Here is a 21,906-nt window from a genome sequence, read left to right on the forward strand (position 1 = left end):
TTCCGTGAGCACTAGAGAAGAATGTGTATCCTGATGATTTGGAATGTAATGTTCTATATATGTCTGTGAAATCGAATTCATTTATCAGATTTTTTAGGTTTTCAATTTCCTTATTGGTCTTCTGTCTGGTTGATCTATCTATAGGAGACAGGGATGTGTTGAAGTCTCCCACAATTGTGGAAACATCAACTGCTTCCATTAGTTTTGCCAGTGTTTCTCTCATGTATTTTGTGGCACCTTGACTGGGTGCACAAACATTTATGATTGTCATTTCTTCTTGTTGAATTGCCCCTTTTATTAGCATGTAGTGCCTTCTTTGTCTCTCATAACATCCTTGCATTTAAAGTCTGTTTTATCTGAGATTAATATTGCTACTCCTGCTTTCTTTGGCTGTAGCTTGCATGAAATATTTTTTCCATCCTTTCACTTTCAATTTCTTTGTGTCTCTGTGTCTAAGATGAGTCTCTTGGATGCAACATATTGATGGTTCATTTTTTTTGATCCATTCTGCGAATTATATCTTTTAATTGGGGAGTTTAATCCATTTACCTTCAATGTTATAACCATGAAGGCATTTCTTGAATCAGCCATCTTATCCTTTGGTTTTTGTTTGTCAGATATATTTTTTCCCTCTCTCTATTAATATCCTTTAATGTACCCATACTGAATCTCTTTAGTACTGAACCTTTCTCCATGTCTCTCTCTCCTTTCTTTGTTTCTCTGTTTGTAGGTCTCCCTTTAGTATCTCCAGTAGAGCAGGTCTCTTGTCAGCAAATTCTCTCAGCTCTGGTTTGTCTGTGAAAAATTTAAGCTCTCCCTCAAATTTGAAGGAGAGCTTTGCTGGATAAAGTATTCTTAGTTGGAAATTTTTCTCACTCAGAATTTTAAATATGTCATGCCACTGCCTTCTCACCTCCATGGTGGCTGCTGAGTAGTCACTATTTAGTCTTATGCTGTTTCCTTTGTATGTGGTGAATTGCTTTTCTCTTGCTGCTTTCAGAACTTGCTCCTTCTCTTCCGTATTTGACAGTGTGATCAGAATATGTCTTGGAGTGGGTTTATTTGGATTTATTCTATTTGGAATTTGCTGGGCATTTATGATTTGTGTATTTATGGTGTTTAGAAGATTTGGGAAGTTTTCCCCAACAATTTCTTTGAATACTCTTCCTAGACCTTTACCTTCTCTTCCCCTTCTGGAACACGAATGAGTCTTATATTTGGACATTTTGTATTATCTATCATATCCCTGAGGTCCATTTCGATTTTTTTGATTTTTTTCCCCATTCTTTCTTTTGTTCTTTCATTTTCCATTCTGTCATCTTCCAGGTCACTGATTCATTGTTCAAATTCCTCTAGTTTTTTACTATGAGTATCCAGAATCTTTTTAATTTGGTCAACAGTTTCTTTAATTACCATAAGATCATCTATTTTTTTATTTACTCTTGCAATGTCTTCTTTATGTTCTTCTAGGGTCTTCTTGATGTCCTTTATATCCTGTGCCATGCTCTTCTTCATGTCCTTTATATCTTGTGCCATGGTCTTGTCGTTTGTCTTTAGTTCTTTGATTAATTGCTCCAGGTACTGTGTCTCCTCTGAGCTTTTGATTTGGGTGCTTGGGCTTGGGTTATCCATATTGTCTGGTTTTGTCATACGCTTTAAATTTTTCTGTTGTTTTTGGCCTCTTGGCATTTGCTTAACTTGATAGGGTTCTTTTAGGATTTGTAGACTGATTGAAATCCTTATCTCTAATTTGTCAGATTTGCAGCTTCGTGGAGTACACTTTCTCTAACTAACCAACAGGTGGCATCCACGAGCCACCTGTTCCCCTCAAGCCAGTTCTCTCCTGCTTTGTCTTTGTGGTGAGTGGGGGAGTGAGTCTTGTGGGGTCCAATTGGTGTACCAAGTTTGCGTGTGTGGTTGGTGTTGCCCGCCCTGTATATGGGGTGTGTGTCTGGGTGGTCAGGGAGGGAGGGCGGCTCTAACAATCAAATCTCCCTGGTGTTCCTGGAGTTTTAAAGCTGCTGCAATAGTCTAACCCTTCAGTTCAGTCCTGCCACAGTTCGTCTCTACCGCTGACCCACAAGTCCTTCGTATTGATGAATGGCCCCTGAGACTTGCGAGTGGGTCCCTCTTCCAGGCTGTGCACCCCCAGGTCCTCTGTTGAGTGATGACTGTGCTATGTCACAGGTGAGTGCCATCCCCCCAGGGTGGTTCTGGGCTGCAGGGCTGTGTAGGGAGGCTCCCAGTCTGCTGAAAGGATGGTTGAATGGGGCATGTTAATTCACATTACTCCGCCTTCCCAACACTGGGACAACCAGCTGAGGGTGCAGGGAAGGCTAATATCCATGCCCGATTTTGTGGTGTGTGCGTGTTATTGGAAGCACTTCCATCACTCTGGGTTGTCTGGGGCAGCTCTGGGCTATGGGGCCAGCAACGGGCAGAAGTGTTCCCTGTTCACCAGGATAATGGCTGGGAGAGGATGCCCCCCTTTTCTTGGGAAGTTGTGGTGTTTAGTGAATTTTCTCAGCCACTGGATTATTGCCTTTTGTCTCAGAGCTCTCTTAGTTCTGCTCTTGGCTTGACCTGCCCAAATTGCAAGTCTTTGAGGCTTTCAGTATTGGGCTTCTTAGAGTAATTGTTTTAGAAAAGGAAAAAAAGATAAAAAAAAAAAAAAAGGCCCTCCTTGCAGATCTAATGGGTTATTGAAATGCTAAGAGACAAAGCAATTAGGGCCATTAAGGAAAGGTCCAGGGGGCAGAGAGATGGGTTTTCTTCTGGATTTACATATGAGCCTCAGGGCCTGAGTTCTTCCCTTCCCCTTTCTATGTTCACCAGAACTCCAAAAAGCCTCCGCTTTTATTTTTGAGTTTTTCTTGCTGTTTTTGCTATTCCTATCTCCTCTCTGCCAGGCTGACTGCTCCCAGATTGTCTGGTGTCTGGTCTCAGTCTATCCATGATTGGAGTTTGGATCAGTAGAATGAGTTTCCGATAAGAGCCTCCACTGCAGTTCTCCCTTCTTGTTCCCAGCGCTGATGGCCCCTCCTCCCATGGGACTGAGCCTGGCAGGGAGGGGCGCAGGTCCCCTGGTTACAAAAACTTACAGATTTCGCTGATCTCAGCAGTTCCACATGTTCATGAGTGTTGTATGAAGTATGCCCAAATTCAAATTGCTCTGCGGTGTCCAGTCCACGCAGTTCCTGGCTTTCTACCTACTTCCCTGAAGGAGTAACTAAAACATACACCTCACCACTCCACCATCTTGCCCCGCCCTCTCCAGCCACTGAAACTTATTTCATTTCATTTCACACCCCCCTTTTGGTCAAGAAGATGTTCTCCATCCCACGATGCCAGGTCTAGATTCCTCCCCAGGAGTCATATTCCACATTGCCAGGGAGATTTATACCTCTGGGTGTCAGGTCCCATGTAGGGGGGAGGGCAGTGATTTCACCTGACAAATTGGCTTAGCCAGAGAGAGAGGGCCACATCTGAGCAACAAAGAGGCATTCAGGAGGAGGCACTTAGGCACAACTATAAGCAGGCCTAGCCTCTTCTTTGCAGCAACAGTCTTCCCAAGGGCAAGTCCCATGATAGAGGGCTCAGCCCATCAAACCACCAGTCCCCAATGTCTGTGAGCACATGAGCAACCATCGAGGTGGGGAAACCCAACCCCTGTAAACTCTTTAAAGGTAGGTGGAGTCATACTCATTTTTAAAAAAATAGCCATTGTATGATACAGAATCTTGTATATAATCTGTTCTTAGTAAAAGCTTTCTGGTAAAATCTATGTCCAACCAAAGTCTAACGTCCTACTAGAAGCTTTCCCAGTAAACTGAGCAATAAGGCAAGGATGTTCACTACTACCTCTATTATTTAACATCACTCTGGAAGTATTAGCCAGTGCAATTAAATTACAGAAAGAAATTTGAGAAATGACCACTGGAAGGCAGGAAGCAAAGCTACCAATAATTGCTGATAATATGACTGTACATAAGGAGAAGAACAAGAGACTCAACTGTGGAATAACTGCAATCAAGAAGAGCATTCTTGGGGGGAGGGAGCTTACAAAATTAATGTAAGAAATCAGTAACTATCATAGATACAAAAAATCATCAGGAAGAAGATACAGTGAAATAAAGGACATCCATTTACAGTAACATGAAAAAAATGCCTAGGAATAAGTTTAGGAAGGAATGCACAAGACCTGTATAAAGAAAACTTTAAAGCACCACTGTGGAAAACAAAAGACTTATACAGTTGAAAAGATAAACACTTTGGGGAAACTTAACATATTAACATGTCAGTTATTCTTAAATTGATTTATAAATATAACATGATTATAACAAAAGTATCAGCAGGTTATTTTAAGATCAATACAAGTTGTTGTTCCTAAAGTTTTATGGAAAAATAAACAAGAATAGCTGGTAATGACAAGAAAGACAGACCAGTGGAATATATTAGAAAATCCAAAACTATATGTGGGAATTTAGTATATGATGAAACGGTGGTGAAAAGATGAGCAATTTAATAAATAGTATTGGGACAATTGTTAGCCTTCTAGGAGAAAAATTAAAATTAAGCTGGATTTACATGTCACCTTATACCAGGATAAATTCCATATGGGTCAAAGACTTAAATGTGAAAAACAAAGCCAGAAAGTTTCTAAAAGAAAATATGGAAGATTTCTTTTATAAACTTGGAGTGGGAAAGACCTTTCTAACCATGACTCAAAATTCAGAAACCATAAAAGAAAATACTGATACACTTGATCACATAAAGATAAAACAAAAAGTCTGCATGGCAAAAAATACCATAAGCAAATGCAAAAGATAAATGACAAAATGGTGAAAACCTCTATCAGAGAAAAAGGTAATCTCTGTAATATATACCAAGCTTCTAGGAACTTGATAAGAACAAGAACAATAACTTAAGAAAAATAGAACAACGGACAGTTCACAGAAGAAACACAAATGTTCCTTAATCATGGATGTTGAATCTCACTCATAAGTATATAAATGCAAATTAAAACCTCACTAATATATGGCAAAATTGAAAAAAAAAAGTGATAACTCTTAAGGCTGTGGGAAAACGAGTAATCTCAAGCATTAGTACTGGAAATATAAATTGATACAACTCTATTTAGGGCAATTTGGCAATAGCTCTCAAAATTACGAATGCATATAGTCTCTGACCCAGCAATTTTACTTCTGGAATTTATCATATAGGTATGCTTGGATGTGATCAAAATGACACATGCATATGGTTAGTCACTGCAGCACTGTTTGTGATAGCAAAAGATTAGAAAATGTCCATCAATAGGGGACATTTAAAGAAATCATGTTATGCACATATAACAGAATACTGACAGCTGTAAATAAGGATGACAAACCACTATGTACTGATATAGAAAGGTGGCTATGATACAGAATAAAGTAAAAAATTAGAGAGAGCAATTGTAGAACAGCGTATATAGTATATATAATATTAAAGGGAACAAAAGCAGAAATTCCAAAAGAATTAATAAGAAATCTGGAACAGTGGTTGTCAATTGGGATTGAAGTGGGATCTGGAAGACAGGAGACAAGGATGGGAGGGAGACTTCTTATTGTATATTTTTCATTATTGTTTGAGTTTTTAATCATATGAATATATTCATAAACAAAATTTTAAAAAGTTTTTCAAACAAGTGGGTGAAATATTAACTATGAATCTCACATTTAGCCAGTCTAGGGTAGCAGCAATTCAGAACTGAGATATCTTGGGAGCTCCTGGTGTGATAATATACTGTGTCTTTACTTAAATCAAGATTCATGTGTTAAATGTGCAGATGACAAGATGACATTCCATTATAAAAATTCAACAGGTTGTATCTTTATTATGAGAGAGAGAAAGAACTAAGCTACTTCCAGGAGAACAGCTATTCTATTGCAATTGTCAATCTGGGTAACGGCCTGAATGCGATGATGATGGCAGGAATGGAAAGGAAGGATCAGATGCAGAAGACTTGAATGGGAAATAAATGCATGGGCCTTGAGGGCTGATTGGTTATGGGATGCTACAGAGATAAAAAGAGATGACTGTGATTTTTTCAAATCTAGGTGTTTAGTGTATCATTAATAGAAATTGAGAAGTCAGGAGGAAGAGCTGGTTTAGAGGACAAGCAATGACTAAGTATACAGCATTTGAGGTGAGTGAGAAATCAGGTAGAAATGGCCAGAAGGCCACTGGAAATGCTGATACAGAGTTCAGAAAAGAAATCAGACTTGAAGCTAGAGATTTAAGAGATTCAGCATCTCAGAATTTAGAAATAACCATTACAACTCAGGAATAGATGTAACTGCTGTAATCTACCAATACAGACTAGGCTGCTAGTGGGGGTAAAGGGGCTCCACGGAAACACAGGCTGAGATGATAACCTAGATGCTCTGGAGAAGCTAAGAGAGAACAAACACCCCAAGAGCAACCAAGAGTGACATTTTTGAGGAACTGCAGCGGAGAGAGGAACGTCCTGAGAGAAAGCCATTTTGAAACCAGAACTTTGGAGCAGACACCAGCCACATGCCTTCCCAGCTAACAGAGGTTTTACGGACACCATTGGCCATTCTCCAGCGAAGGTACCCTTTGTTGATGGACACTTTATGGCTTTAAGACTATAAATTTGTAACCAAATAAACCTCCTTTTATAAAAGCCAATCCATTTCTGGTGTTTTGCATTCTGGCAGCATTAGCAAACTACAACAGATTTTGGTACTGGAAGTAGGATGCTTTTGCTGCTGAGTTTGCAAATACCAAACATGTTGGAATAGCTTTTTAAATGGATAAAGGAAAGATTCTGGAAGAATTGTGAGAAGCTTGATAGAAAAGGCCTAAACTTCTTTGAAGGGACTGTGGAAATATGGACTCTAAAGATACTTCTGATGAGGCCTTGAACAGAAATGATGAATGTGTTGTTGTGAACTGGAAGAGAGGCAATCCTTGTTTTAAAGTGACAGAGAATTTGGCAAAATTGAGTCCTGGTTCCAGATGGAAGGAAGAATTTGAAAGCGACAACCTGGAATACTTAGCTAAGGAGATCTTCAGTCTACATGTGGAGGATGTACCCGGGCTTCTCCTTGCAGCTTATAGTAAAATGTGAGCAGAGAGAGATAAACTTAGAACTGAACTCTTGGGTTCAAAGAAACCAGAAGCTGATGGTTTGGAAAATTACGGGCTTTGAGGGGGTGGAATCCCAGAAGTTACAGCCCCATGTGAAGATTTAACTAAACATGGAAACCAACTGCCATTTCAGGACAAGCCAAGACTGGAAATGGAGTTATCCCGAAAGGATTTGTGGAAAGTTCTATTGTCTGATGGCTTTGACCCCTGTGTGCTTCATGCGAAGCCAACAGAATTTTTGTGAGATCTTTATAGACAGAGCCGCTGCTGGTCTGGACTGGAGGGGACAGACAAGAAACAAATTGAAGAAAAAATTTCTTCAAAGACAGAGCCATGGAGGTTGAGATCTGGAGTCAAGAGGCCTTGGGCTGGGAGAGCGGAGTGGCCCACACGCATGTAAGGGTGAGTTTGCCCTGGAGGTCGACGATGGGCCTTACACCTCAATGCTCTGGAAGAGTTTTGCCACCCCAGGCCCCAAAGAGGGTGGAGCACATTCCCAGGGAATTGAGGAGAGCCTGGCTGCCACCCCACTGTCCTGAAGGGGTTGAGCATGTGCCCCGGAGATGGAAGGGAATCCAGGTGCTGCCCCGATGTTTGAGAAGGGTAGGGCCGAGAAGGTGGTCTCCCCAATGTGTGGATATGTTGGAGAACTCACCCCAGAGTTTGGAGAAGGAAAGGCTGCCGAAAAGGCCCTTACGAAGGGTTAGACTCCCGCTCTCTCAAGCCCCAAGGATACAACATCGTTCTGTAAATGACTCTCAGACTTTGAAATCTAATGGAGTTTGTCCTGCAGGTTTCAGGAACTGTTTTGGTCCTGTTAACCCTGTTTTCCTTTCAGTTTCTCCTTATGGCAATGGGAATGTTTATCGTATGAATGTCCTTCCTTTGTATCTTGGAAGCACATAACTTGTTCTAAGTTTACAGGTCCACAGTCAGAGGGGAATTTTGCTTTTGGACAGACCACACTTGTAACTGATTTAATGGGATCTTGTACTTAACTATTGTCACTGAAATGATTTAAGTTTTTGTGATATTGTGATGGGATGAATGTATTTTATATATGGAAAGATCATGTCATTTTAGGGTCCAAGGGGTGGAATGTGCCAGTTTGAATGTATTATGTCCCCCAAAACACCATTATCTTTGATGTAATCTTGTGTGGGCAGATGATGTACCAGTGTTGATTAGATTGTAATTCTTTGAGTGTTTCTGTAGAGATGTGCCCATCCAACTGTGGGTGATGACTCTGATTGGATAATTTCCATGGAGGTGCTACCCCACCCATTCAGGGTGGGTCTAAATTAAATCACTGGAGCCATATAAATGAGCTGACAAACAGAAGGAACTCAGTGCAGCTGTGAGTGACATTTTAAAGAGGAGCTACAGCCAAGAGGGACACTTTGAAGAATGCACAGAAGCTGAGAAAGTAGCTGCAGATGAGAGACAGCTTGAAGACAGCCATTGAAAGTAGGCTATTGCTCCGGAGAAGCTAAGAGATGACAAACACCTCAAGAGCAACTAAGAGTGACATTTTTGAGGAACTGCAGCAGAGACAGGAACGTCCCAGGAGAAAGCCATTTTGAAACCAGAACTTTGGAACAGATGCCAGCCAAATGTCTTCCCAGCTAACAGATTTTATGGACACCATTGGCCATCCTCCAGGGAAGGTCACCTCTCTTGATGGACACTTTATGGCCTTAAGACTGTAACTTTGTAACCAAATAAACCCCCTTTTATAAAAACCAATCCATTTCTGGTGTTTTGCATTCTGGAGCATTAGCAAACTAGAACACCTAGAGGACTGCCCACATTTGTGGAGCAGAATGGGGAAGAGAAGCCAGTGCTACAGACAGAGAATTACTGGGAGAATCAGGAGAGCATTGTGACATAGCCAAGGGTGAGGAGTTTCAAAAAAAGATGCAGTAAGGAAGTCAAAGTGATGAGAAATGAAAGGGCCAAGAGGCAATGGTAATAGTAGCAATATGCATTAGCTCAAAAAATTAATCCAAAATGGATCAACAATATATAAGAGCCAAAATTAAATATAAGAACCAAAATTATAAAACTCCCAGAAAACAAGGATATATCTTTAGTACCTTGTATTATCTTAGATACGACAATGAAAGCATGGGCAATACAAGAAAAAAGATAAACTGGAATTAACTAAAATTTAAAATTTTTGCGCATCAAAGGACATTATTGAGAAAGTGAAAAGACAACCTACAGAATAGAAGAAAATGTTAAAGGCCCATCAACAGACAAATAGATAAACAAAATGTAGTATATACATAAATGGAACATTATTCAGCCATAAAAAGAAATGAAATTCTGATACATGCTACAACATGGATGGACCTTGAAGACATTCTGTTCAGTGAAATCAGATACAAAAAGACAGATATTGTATTTTTTCACATATATGAAATAACTAGAATATGCAAATTCATGGAGATAGAATATAGACTACAGGTTACCAGGGATAGAGGGAGAGGAATGGGGAGTCAATAATTAATGGGTATGGTGTTTCTGTTTGGGAAAGTCTGGGTAATGGATGGTGGTGATGGGAAAACAACATCGTGAATGTAATTAATGCCACTGAATTGTATGCTTGAAGGTGGTTAAAATGGGGAATGTTATGTTGTATATATGTTACCACAATAAGCAAAAAGGAAAAAATATGCATTATCTCCTTAAATCCTCACACACAACAAGCTATCAGGTAAGTGGTATTGCTATCCCCATTTTACAGAAAAGGGCATCAAGCCAGACAGTGACTCCAAAGCTGCTCAGTTAACTGTTGTGCTCCGTTCCTTCATCACAGCCTGGGATCAGTGGCGAAGGTCAGGGTTTGAGAATAGTTCTACCACTAAACCATCTATATGTCCACAGGCAAGTAAATTAAATTCTGTTATGGATTGAATTCTCTTATGGATTTAATGTTAGCCTTAAATTCTGTTATGGATTGAATTGTATCCCCCAAAAGATATATTCACATCCAAACCTCCAGTCTCATGAATGTGACCCTGCTTGGAAACAGGATCTTTGAAGATGTTATTAGTTAAGATGAGGCCAAACTGGATTAGGGTGGGCCCTAAGCCAATATGACTGATGTCCTTATAACCAGAAGAAATTTAGACACAGACAGACCGAGAGAGGAGATACCACGTGATGGCAGCAGAGATGAGTTGTGCCACCCATAGATAGCCTCAAACCAGCACAACCCTAAAGACATTAGTGGAGGCACCTGTTGACACCTGGACTTAGGACTTCTGGTCTCCAGACCTGTGAGAAAATACCTTTCTGTCGTTTTAAGTTAGTGGTACTTCCTCACAGCAGTCCTAGGAAATTAAAGTAATTTCCTTCTCCGAAAATTGAGGGGATTGGTCCAGATATTCTCCAGCTCTTATGTAATATGATTCTGTGACTCAAGTAGATGAAAGAGTTACATACACAAGAGAAGCAATGAATTCAAAACTTAGTAGTAAGCGAACAGGGAAACGTGGACAAGAAAGTGAGAATGTTGAGTGTTTCGTACAGTAAATGTTCAAGTAATATATCTGTTCTCTGATATAGAAAATATACAACTGAAAAATTCTTCCTTTTATCTAGGTATAAAAGTTAGGCACAATATGAAGAATTAAAATTTTTCATACCTGGAAATTTATGGATGCTTCTCTTGAAACACTGTTAAGTCAATGGAATAGAGTAAAATAGGAATGGTTCTAAGTCAAACAGAATTTGTGCTTGGAGGATTGTCCTGTAGAGAGAGAAAATAGCTATTTATAATGTGCTTTTATAATAAAAGCAGAAACATCTAAGATACATAATAAATATTTATTTAAATAAATTACATAAGAGCATTACCAGGTATTCCTTTCTAGCCTGTAATAATAGAAAATCTGGCACAGATTGTTAGTTAATAGAGAAATCATCTGGCTTCAAATTGTCTTGGAACTCTTTTTAAAAGAAAAGTGCCATATATAATAATAAATACTGTTTTTCCTTAAATATTAATGTTGTTTTATAAATATTATATATTGTATTAAATTCAATACTAGTATTAAAATAACATTCTGTGTATTTATGTATTTCTAAAGACAAACAATATTTAACTCTGAAGAAGAGTTTTTCAATATTAAAATATACTATAGCAAATCTAAAGCAAACTACTTTTTAACTTTGACAGTAACATAAACTTTCATAAGACAGCAGACTATTAGGTGGCAGAACATTAAAAGGTGGATCAGTAGATGAAATACCAAGACAGCAATACAAGTCCTATTGCCCTTTTCTTATGAGTGGAATCAATCTGATTTGCAAGAAAACCAAACAAAATAGCTTTAAAGATTCAACTTGTCTCTCTTCTCTACCATGGCAGCTTTGAAGAAAGTTACCCTTGTCACTTTAAAAAAAAAATTTAACTTGAAAAATTCAACATATTTTAAAAACTGTATAGTTAAGAGAGTAATGGAAATAAAAGTTCTACCGTATATGGTTCAGAAAGTCTCACCGCAGTCATATGTATCTTTCATAACTATTATCCATTTGAAAATTGTGGGCATTGCTCAAGTTTGCCAGATTATGCCAGAGTGTACCCCCCAATTTTTAACAATAGCTGTAAAAACTATTGTTATAAAAGATCAGTTTCAGTTTCTACTGTATTCCCAAATCTTTTAAATTACACATACACAAAAATCTGCTCAACTATTTTTTTCAGTGGCCATGAAGTTTTATTAATGCAGAGACTGTTAAGGCTTTATTTACATGGGCAAAGGAAAAATGAATTTGACACTTGTAAAATCAATTAATTAAGGTAAGAATTCCCTCCAAAATAATTCTGATTGAATTAATAAAATCACTTTAATAGTTTGTATTTTTTCTAACTATAGAAGTATTACATACCTGTTGAAAATTTAGAATATGCAGACTAGTATAAAAAAAGGAAAAAAAGTAACAGCTTTCAACTGAGCATCCTGAAAACACCACCAGAGAAGGCAGAACTGCTCAAACATACTTTAAATATACTTTAAAATTAGTAAAACATCAACAACAGCAGAATACACATTTTTCTCAGATTCCCATGGATCGCTCTCCAGGACAGACCAAACGTTAGGTCATAAACAAGTTGCAATAAATTTGCATAGCTATGAATGCCTATATTAAAACAGAAGAACAATCTCAAATCAATAACATACCTTCACATCTAGAGAAACTGGAAAAAGAAGCACAAACTAAACCTAAAAATAGTAGAAAAAAAGAGATAATAAAATTAGAGGGGACATAATTGAAAAAGAGGATAGAAAAACAATCAAGACAATCAATAAAACCAAAAGTTGGTTCTTGGAAAAGACTAATAAAATTGACAACACTTTAGTTAGACTGACAAAAAGAAAAGAAAGAAGAGGCAAATAACTAAAATTGAAAATGAAAGGGCAGGGGACATTACAACTAAACTTGCAGAAAATAAAAGGATTATAAGAAGATGCTATGAACAACGGTATGCCAAAATTAGATAATCTAGAGGCAACAAATATCTAGAAACACACAACTTACCTAACCTGATTCAAGTAGAAATAGATCTCAGCATAGAAGACCTATAACATATAAAGAGACTGGATCAGTAATCAAAAACTTCCCAGCAAGCTCCACCTCAATCAAGATGGCAGAACAGAGATGTTTGAGGGCTCCACCCCACCACAGAAGCTTTGCAAACCAGCAAGAACTGGCAGAAACATCTTCTTAAAAGCTCCAGAAAATAGTTAAAGGACTGCAGTAACAGAACAAGTGCCCAAACAAGTAAAAGACCATTTAAAAGTGGTAAGATGATGTGGTGCCTTGGCTGGCCCATCTCCCATCGCCTCATTGGCTTGGCGCAGAGCCAGCTTATGTTCCTAATGTGTATCCCTAATCCTGGTTCCAGGGGAAGCAAAGTAACTGAGAGCCTGTATGTCTGGCCCAATCTGTCCGGTGGTGGCCTGAAGGACTCACTGTGCCAGAACTTGACCTGTATGTAGCAGGCGGCCCAGAGCTCTCTTACAGAACACTGTAGGACAGCAATCAAGTCACGCTGCCTGCAGAAAGGGATTGCCAGCTGTAGGACATACAGTGCAGCACCCAGGACTGTGGAGAAACGGTTTCCTATGGAAGAGGGCACATTCTTATCAGTGAAAACGGGGATTCTAGAGCCACAATCTCATGTCCAAAACAAGAAATATGCACAAAAAGGATCAGGGAGGCCCCTACGCCTTGGTCGGGAGCTATTCTCCAAACTCACTGTATGGATAAACTCTGAAAGAGAGTACTTGCACAGGTCAATCTGCAAAGATTAGGAAAAGTGTTTTCTTTTTTTCTTTTTCCTTCCCCTCCTCCCCCCTCCTCCTTCCTCCTCCTCCTCTTCCTTTTCCTTTTCTTCCTCCTCTTCTTCTTCTTCTTTTTTTGCTAGCTCCTGACATTCAAGGAAAGCTTTGTCATAATAATAGATGGATACAAACCTAAGGAACAGATGCCTCAGAGTCTTAATTCCAGCAATAACACACTAAAATCAAAACATCCAGGTTTCAACAAAAGATTACAAAACATACAAAACAAAAACAAAAACAAAAACAAAAATGGCATAATGGTTCAGGCAAAGGAGATGGTTAAAGCATTAGAAACCATCAACGAGGAGGACCAGACCTGAGACATACCAGACAAAGAACTTTTAAAAATGGTCCTAAATATGCTCAAAGAGCTTAAGGAAAACTTGGATAAAGAACTAAAGGAAATCAAGAAAACACTATATGAACACAAAGAGTATATCAAAAAAGAGATGGAAACTATGAAAAGGAACCAAACAGAGCTGAAGACCATAGTAACATAAATTAAAAATTTCTTACAGGGGTTCAATGGCAGATTGGAGCTTGTAGAAGAAAGAATCAATGAACTGTAAGATAAGAAAATTGACATCGTTCAGTCTGAGAAGCAGAAAAAGGAAAGAGTGAAGAAAAGTGAACAGAGCCTGAGGAACCTGTGGGACACCATCAAGCATACTAATATATGCATTGTGGTACTCACAGAAGGAGAAGAAAGAGAAGAAGAGGCAGAGAGAAATACTGATAAATAATTTCATAGAAATAATGGCTGAAAACTTCCCAAATTTAACAAAAGACATGAATATACACATCCAAGTTGCTCAATGAACTCCAAAAGAATAAACACAAATAGACCCACACCACACCATGTTATAAGCAAACTCCCAAATATCAAAGATAAAGAGATAATTCTGAAAGCCACATGAGAAAAGCAATGTGTCATATACAAGGGAGCATCAACAAGATTAAGTGTTGATTTCTCACTAGAAACCATGAAGGCAAGAAGGCAGTGAGATGACATATTTAAAAGGGCTGAAAGCAAAAATTGCCAATCAAGATTTATGCATCTGGCAAAACTGTCTTTTAAAAATGAGTGAGAAAGTAAGACATTCCCAGATGAAAAAAAATTAAGAGAATTCATCACCATTAGACCAGACCTACAAGAAATGCTAAAGAGAGTTCTGCAGTTTGAAAGGAAAGGACACTGGACAATTGGCTGAAGCCTCATGAAGAAATAAAGATCTCTGGTAAAAGTATGACATGGGTAAATAGAAATACCAGTATTATTTTTTTTTCTAACTCCATTATTTACTTCCTATAGGATCTAAAAGGCAAACACATAAAATGTAATGATAAATCAATGGTTTGGGACTCATAGTGTACAAATATGTAATTTGTGACAAGAACCACAAAGAGGTGGGGGGGCGGTGGAGAGGTATAGGGACATAGTTGTTCGGTTGGTATCAAAGCAAACAAGAATGTTATAGATTTTCAATGCTAAATTTAAGCCCCATGGTAACCACAAAGAAAACACTGGAGAATAAGCATACACAGAGAGACAAAAAGTAGAATACCACAGTGGGGGGCAGGGGTAATGGGGAGTTAATGCAAAATGAATGTGAGGTTTTTGTTTGTAGTGAAGGGAACGTTCTAGTATTGGAAGGTGGTGAGGGTACTGCAATATTGTAAATGTGATTAATCTCACTTAATGGTATGCATGGGAGGGAGGGGTTGGGAAAGGAAGATTTATGTTGTATATATGTTTCACAACTAAAAAAAAGAAAGAAAGAGAAACTAAAGAAATAATGATAATTAAATGCAATACATGATACTGGATAGGATCTAAGAATGGAGAAGGAAAGGCTCCAAATGACATTATTGGGACATAAGAAAAAATTGGAATATAGGATGTAAGCTTTACATCAACATTAATTTTCCTGAACTTGATAACTGTGCTTACAGTGATTACATAAATGAATATCCTTGTTTATAGGAAATGTACATGGAATTCTCATGTATTCAGGAAGCATGATGTATGCAAGTTGCTCTGAAATGTTGAGAAGATAGATAGATAGATAGAATCATACCACAAAGGTAGATCTGGGCATCTAGAGGAGGGGATATGTTGGAGTTCTCTGCATGGGGTTTGTATTAGTTTTGCAAGTCTTCTCTAAGTTTGAAATTACTTCAAAGTAAAGAGTTAAAAAATAATAAAAAAAAGCACCTCCCAACAAAGAAAATTCCAGGGCCAGAATGCTTCACTGCTGAATTCCACCAAACATTCAAAGAAGAATTAATACCAATCCTTCTCAAACTTTTCCAAAAGACTGAAGAGAAAGGAACTCTTGCTATCCTATTCTACAAGGCCAATATTACCATTACTTAATACCAATGCTAGAAAAAAAACATGACAAGACAAGAAAACTAAAGACCAATTTTCCTTATGACTCTAGATACCATAACACTCAATAAAATACTAGCAAATAGAATCCAATAGCATATTGAAAGAATTATACACCATAACTGTGCTGGTGTGAAACTGTTATGGACCCCAGAAGAGCCATGATCTTTTAATCCAATTTTGTGGGTTGGAACCTTTTGATTCAATGTTTCCATGGAGACGTGACCCACTCAACTATGAGTGAGAACTCTGATTGAATTATTTCCATGAAGGTGTGGACCCCACTTATTCAGGGTGGGTCTTGATTAGTTCACTGGACTACTTAAGAGACCTCAAGAGCTGACACAGATGCTTAGGTTCTGGTTAGAACCTGTGATGGTTAGGTACATGTGTCAACTTGGCCAGGTGATGGTGCCCAGGTGTCTGGTCAAGAAAGCACTGGCCTAACCATTACTGCAAGGACATTTTTGGCTGGTTAATAAACCAGAAGGCTGGGCTATTAAATCATCAGTCAATTGGCTGCAGCTATGACTGATTACATCAATGAAGAGCGTGTCTTCCACAATGAGAGAATTCAATCAGCTGGATTTAATCCAATCAGTTGAAGACTTTTAAGCAAGACAGAAAGAGGACCTTCATTTCTTGTTCGGCTAACCAGTGAAGTGTTTCCTGAGGAGTTCGTCAAATTTGCCAGTACATTTCCTGAGGAGTTCATCAAACATGTTCATCAAAGTTGCCAGTTCACTGCCTGAGGAGCTCATCAAACATCTTCATTGGAGTTGCCAGTTTCCTGCCTGCCCTATGGGATTTGGACTTGTGTATACTCACAGTTGTGTGAGACACTTTTATAAAATCTTATATTTGTAGATATCTCTTGTTGATTCTGTTTCCCTAGAGAACCCTAACTAAGACACTGATGCTAGGAGACACTTGGAGATAAAGACAGAAGGATACTGGGAGATGCTAAGCTAAGAGATGAAGCCCAAAGTTTGCCCTGGAGAAGCTAAAAGAGGACCCCCAGGTGCTTAGAGAGAAACACCCTGGGAGAACAAGCAAGGATGCACAAGTGCTGAGAGAGACAGATAGAGAGAAGCTAAGACAGACAGAAGCCCAGAAACATTTTGGAGAAAGCCATTTTGAAACACAATCAGGAGCAAAGTGCCAGCAGACACCAGCCATGTACCTTCCCAGATTACAGAGGTGTTCCAGACACCATCAACCATTCTTCAGTGAAGGTATCATCTTGTTGATGCCTTAGTCTGGACACTTTTTTGGCCTTAGAACTGTAAATTTGTAACCTAACAAATCCCCTTTATAAAAGCCAATCCATTTCTGGTATTTTGCATAATGACAGCTCTAGCAAACTGGACAATAACCAAATGGCATTTATCCCAGGAATGTAAGGGTGGTTCAATGTAAGAAAATCAATCAAAGTAATGTACAGCATTAATAGAATGATGGGGAAAAATAACATAATCATCTCAACTGATGTAGAAAATGCATTAGATAAAATCCAGCATCCTTTCTTGATAAAAACACTCAGAAAAATAGGAATAGAAGGCACTTACCCAACTTGATAATAGGCATGTATGAAAAACCTACAGCTAACATTTTACCCAGTGAAAAGACTGAAAGTCTTTCACAAGACAAGGATGCCCACCTTCACTACTGCTATTCAACATTCTACTGGTAGTGGTAGCCAGAGCAATTGGGCAAGAAAAAGAAATAAAAGGCATCAAAATTGGAAAGGAAGAAGTACAACTTTTCCTATTGACATGTGACATAATCCTATATTTAGAAAATCCTGAGAATTCACAACAAAAGTAGTAGAGCTACAGATGTGACCCTCTCTCTCTGGCTAAGCCAACTTGAAAGGTGAAATCACTGCCCTCCCCCCTACGTGGGATCAGACACCCAGGGGAGTGAATCTCCCTGGCAACGTGGAATATGACTCCCGGGGAGGAATGTAGACCCGGCACCGTGGGACGGAGAACATCTTCTTGACCAAAAGGGGGATGTGAAAGGAAATGAAATAAGCTTCAGTGGCAGAGAGATTCCAAAAGGAGCCGAGAGGTCACTCTGGTGGGCACTCTTACGCACACTTTAGACAACCCTTTTTAGGTTCTAAAGAATTGGGGTAGCTGGTGGTGGATACCTGAAACTATCAAACTACAACCCAGAACCCATGAATCTCGAAGACAGTTGTATAAAAATGTAGCTTATGAGGGGTGACAATGGGATTGGGAAAGCCATAAGGACCACACTCCACTTTGTCTAGTTTATGGATGGATGAGTAGAAAAATAGGGGAAGGAAACAAACAGACAAAGGTACCCAGTGTTCTTTTTTACTTCAATTGCTCTTTTTCACTCTAATTATTATTCTTGTTATTTTTGTGTGTGTGCTAATGAAGGTGTCAGGGATTGATTTAGGTGATGAACGTACAACTATGTAATGGTACGGTAAACAATCAAAAGTACGATTTGTTTTGTATGACTGCGTGGTATGTGAATATATCTCAATAAAATGATGATTAAAAAAAAAAGTAGTAGAGCTAATAAACGAATTCAGCAAAGTTGAAGGTTAAAAGATTAACATGCAAAAACCAGTCTTGTTTCTATATACCAGCAAAGAATATTCTGAAATGGAAATTAGAAATATAATTCCATTCACAATAGCTCCTAAAAGAATAAAATAACTAGTAATAAATTTAACCAAGGAGGTTGTTCTAGTTTGCTAATGCTACTGGAATGCAAAACATCAGAAATGGATTGGCTTTTATAAAAGGGGGTTTATTTGGTTACACAGTTACAGTCATAAGGCCATAAAGTGTCCATCAACAAAGTATACCTTCACCAGAGGATGGCCAATGGCATCCAGAAAACCTCTGTTAGCTGGGAAGGCATGTGGCTGGCATCTGCTCCAAGTTCTAGTTCCAAAATGACTTTCTCCTGGGACGTTCCTCTCTAGGCCACAGCTTCTCTTCAAAATGTCACTCTCGGTTACTCTTGGGGCATTTGTCTCTCGTAGCATCTCTGGAGCAAGAGTCTGCTTTCAACGGCTGTCTTCAAACTATCTTTCATCTGCAGCTACTCTCTCTCAGCTTCTTCAAAGGGTCCCTCTTAGCTCCTCTTCAAAATGTCACTCTCAGCTGCACTGAGTTCCTTCTGTTTGTAAGCCCATTTATGTGGCTCCAATGATTTAATTTAGACCCACCCTCAATGGGTGGGGTAACACCTCCATGGAAATTATCCAATCAGAGTCATCACCCACAGTTGGGTGGGGCACATCTCCATGGAAACACTCAAAGAATTACAATCTAATCAACATTGATACGTCTGCCCACGCAAGATTACATCAAAGATAATGGCATTTTGGGGGACATAACACATTCAAACAGGCACAGAGGTGAAGGACTTGTTCACTGAAAACTACAAAACACTGCTAAAAGAAATTAAAGACCTAAATAAATGACAAGACATCTGTACTCAAGATAGGAAGACTTATTATTGAGATGTCAATACTACCCAAAATGATCTAAGATTCAATGCAAAACCTTTCAAAATCCCAGCAGCATTTTTTTTTTTTGCAGAAACAGAAATACCAATCCTCAAATTCATATGGAATCACAAGGTGCCCTGAATAGCCAAATCAATATTGCAAAGGAAGAACATAGTTGGAGGTTCCACACTTCCTGAATTCAAACCTTATTACAAAGCCACAGAAATGAAAACAGTGTGGAACTGGCATCAAGATGACATATAGACAAATGGAACAGAAATAAACCCATACATCTACAGCCAACCATTTTTGACAAAATTAATTAGAAAGAATGGTCCCTTCAACAAATGGTGTTGGAAAACTGGTTGTTCACTTGCAAAAAAATTTTGTACCATATACAAAAATTAACTCTAAATTCACCAAGGACCTAAACATAAGAGCTAAAACCATAAAACTCTTAGAAGGAAATATAGCGAGGAACCTTTATAACACTGCATTTGGTAATGATTTCTTAATATGACACCAAAAGCAGAAGCAACAAAAGAAAAAAAACAGATAAAATGGAATACATTGAAATTTAAAATGTTTGTATATCAAAGAACACTATCATGAAAGTGGAAAGATAACCTACAGAATGGGAGAAAATAATTGCTAACCATATATCTGATAGGGTTTAATATCCAGAATATACATATATATATATATATATTTCTACAACTCAACAACAAAAGACAAATAAATGGACAAAGGTCTTGAATAGACATTTCTCTAAAGAAGATATACAAATGGTCAATAAGCACACGAGAAGATGCGCAACATCATAGGTAATCAGGGAAATGCAAATCAAAACCACAACAAGATCCCGCTTCACATCCACAAGCATCACTATTATTTAAAAAAACAAAAAATAATGTGTCGATGGAACCCTTATACGTTGTTGGTGGCACTGTAAAATGGTTCAGCCACTAAGAAAATCAGCTTGGTGGCTCCACAGAAAATTAAACATGGAATTACCATACCTTGGCAATCCCAGTTCTGGGTATATAACCAAAAGAATTGAAGCAGGGACTTGAACAGATATTTGTACACCAATTTTTGTAGTAACATTATTCACAATTGCCAAAGGGTGGAAGTTGACCCAAGTGTCATCAACAGATGGATGGATAAACAAAATGTGGGATATGCACACAATGGAATTCAGCCATAAAAAGGAGTGATTCAGACTAGAGCCACTCCTCCCAGCCCTTCCAGTGATTTTTGTAAGCACTCAATCCCTTTATTAAATCCTTTTCTGCTTAAAATACTAGAGCGGTTTCTCTTTCCTGCAGCTGGACCCAGATGACTGATTAGCACATCATTTGTGTCAATATTTAAGCAAAAAGGCAAATGAGTAGTCTGTTAGTGAGAGGCAGCATCAGGCAGCATGTACTGCTGTATGAGCTCTGGAGCCAGAGTACCTAGGTGCAAATTCTGGCTCTGCCCCACACTAACTGGGTGACATGGAAAGTTAGCTTCCCAATGTCTCAATTTCTTTATCTGTAAAATGGGAATAGTAATACTGCCTATACCTTATAGGGTTGAGGCTGGAGTAAATGAAAAGATAATCCAAGTTAAGTAATTACAAGGGCACCTGACTTATAGTAAGCCCTCAATAAATATTAGCTATTATTATTAATTATGCAGACCGCTTTAAAACACTGCTTTCATTGATTATAAAATGTAAACATTTTAGAATTTTATTGGTACTACACATTTCTTTGTGGCCTAGAGAATGCTAACTTAAGGTAGACATAGAAAAATTTGCCGGTTCCACCATATCTAGGTATCCAGAAACAGTGATCATTTCGAAACAACACGCATACCCGAGGATAGCAAAGATCTAGAGGAACTAGTCAATTGTAACCCCACCCTAAGAAAGAATTATTATTTAGAAACAATTTTTGCCATTTTCCCATTTCAAATTATGGCCTATGAACCACAATGTTTGTTACTTAGATTAAAAAAATGTTATCATAGAAGAGATTTCATGAGAATGGTGTTACTGGAGCCCGGTTGGCACCCGAGGTGAGCTCCAGTGCAGGCTCGTTTTCTTTTCTCAAGAAAGAATTCAGGGACAAGAGGAATAGTAGCAAGCAGTAAAGTTTATTTGAAAAAGCCAGTACGGACAGGGAAATAGCCAAGGTTGTTAAGAAGGAATACATGCTTGAGGGGTCAGCATGGGCGGGCGCCAAGAGAGGGGCTGCACTGGGTTGAGCTATGTCCAGGTTTTATATGTTAGCCTGTTGCTATGCTTTAGGACAGGGTTGCGGGTGAAAATTCCCACTCTGCCCCACCCTGGCTTAACCCCTCCTTTTCCTCCTTCTGGCTATCTCAGCTGATTCTTGGAATTAGGGTCTAGTTCTTCCACCCAGACCCTCCTTTCTCCCTCTGCCTGTCTATCTCAGCTGGTTCTGAGAATTAGGGTTTGTTTTTCCTTTTGCTTGGCCCCCTCCTTCCTGCTCTCC

The 21,906-nt window shown here is 38.7% G+C and overlaps 1 protein-coding gene across 4 annotated transcripts in view; it reads right to left on the reverse strand.

Moving 5' to 3' along the window:
• The window catches only part of ZBTB8A (zinc finger and BTB domain containing 8A), a 102,207-nt gene that overhangs the window by 53,123 nt on the left and 27,178 nt on the right, over positions 1–21,906 (reverse strand). For all 4 annotated transcript variants that reach the window (XR_005215445.1, XR_005215446.1, XR_005215444.1 and 1 more), the window contains 2 exons: positions 12,711–12,746; positions 10,806–10,909 (listed from right to left, as the gene is read on the reverse strand). The gene's annotated coding sequence lies outside the window, so the exon portion shown is untranslated. The remainder of the gene's footprint in view (positions 1–10,805; positions 10,910–12,710; positions 12,747–21,906) is intronic.

The sequence above is a fragment of the Choloepus didactylus genome, chromosome 2, assembly GCF_015220235.1.
Source record: "Choloepus didactylus isolate mChoDid1 chromosome 2, mChoDid1.pri, whole genome shotgun sequence".
In the NCBI taxonomy this organism is placed as follows: Eukaryota; Metazoa; Chordata; class Mammalia; order Pilosa; family Megalonychidae; genus Choloepus; species Choloepus didactylus.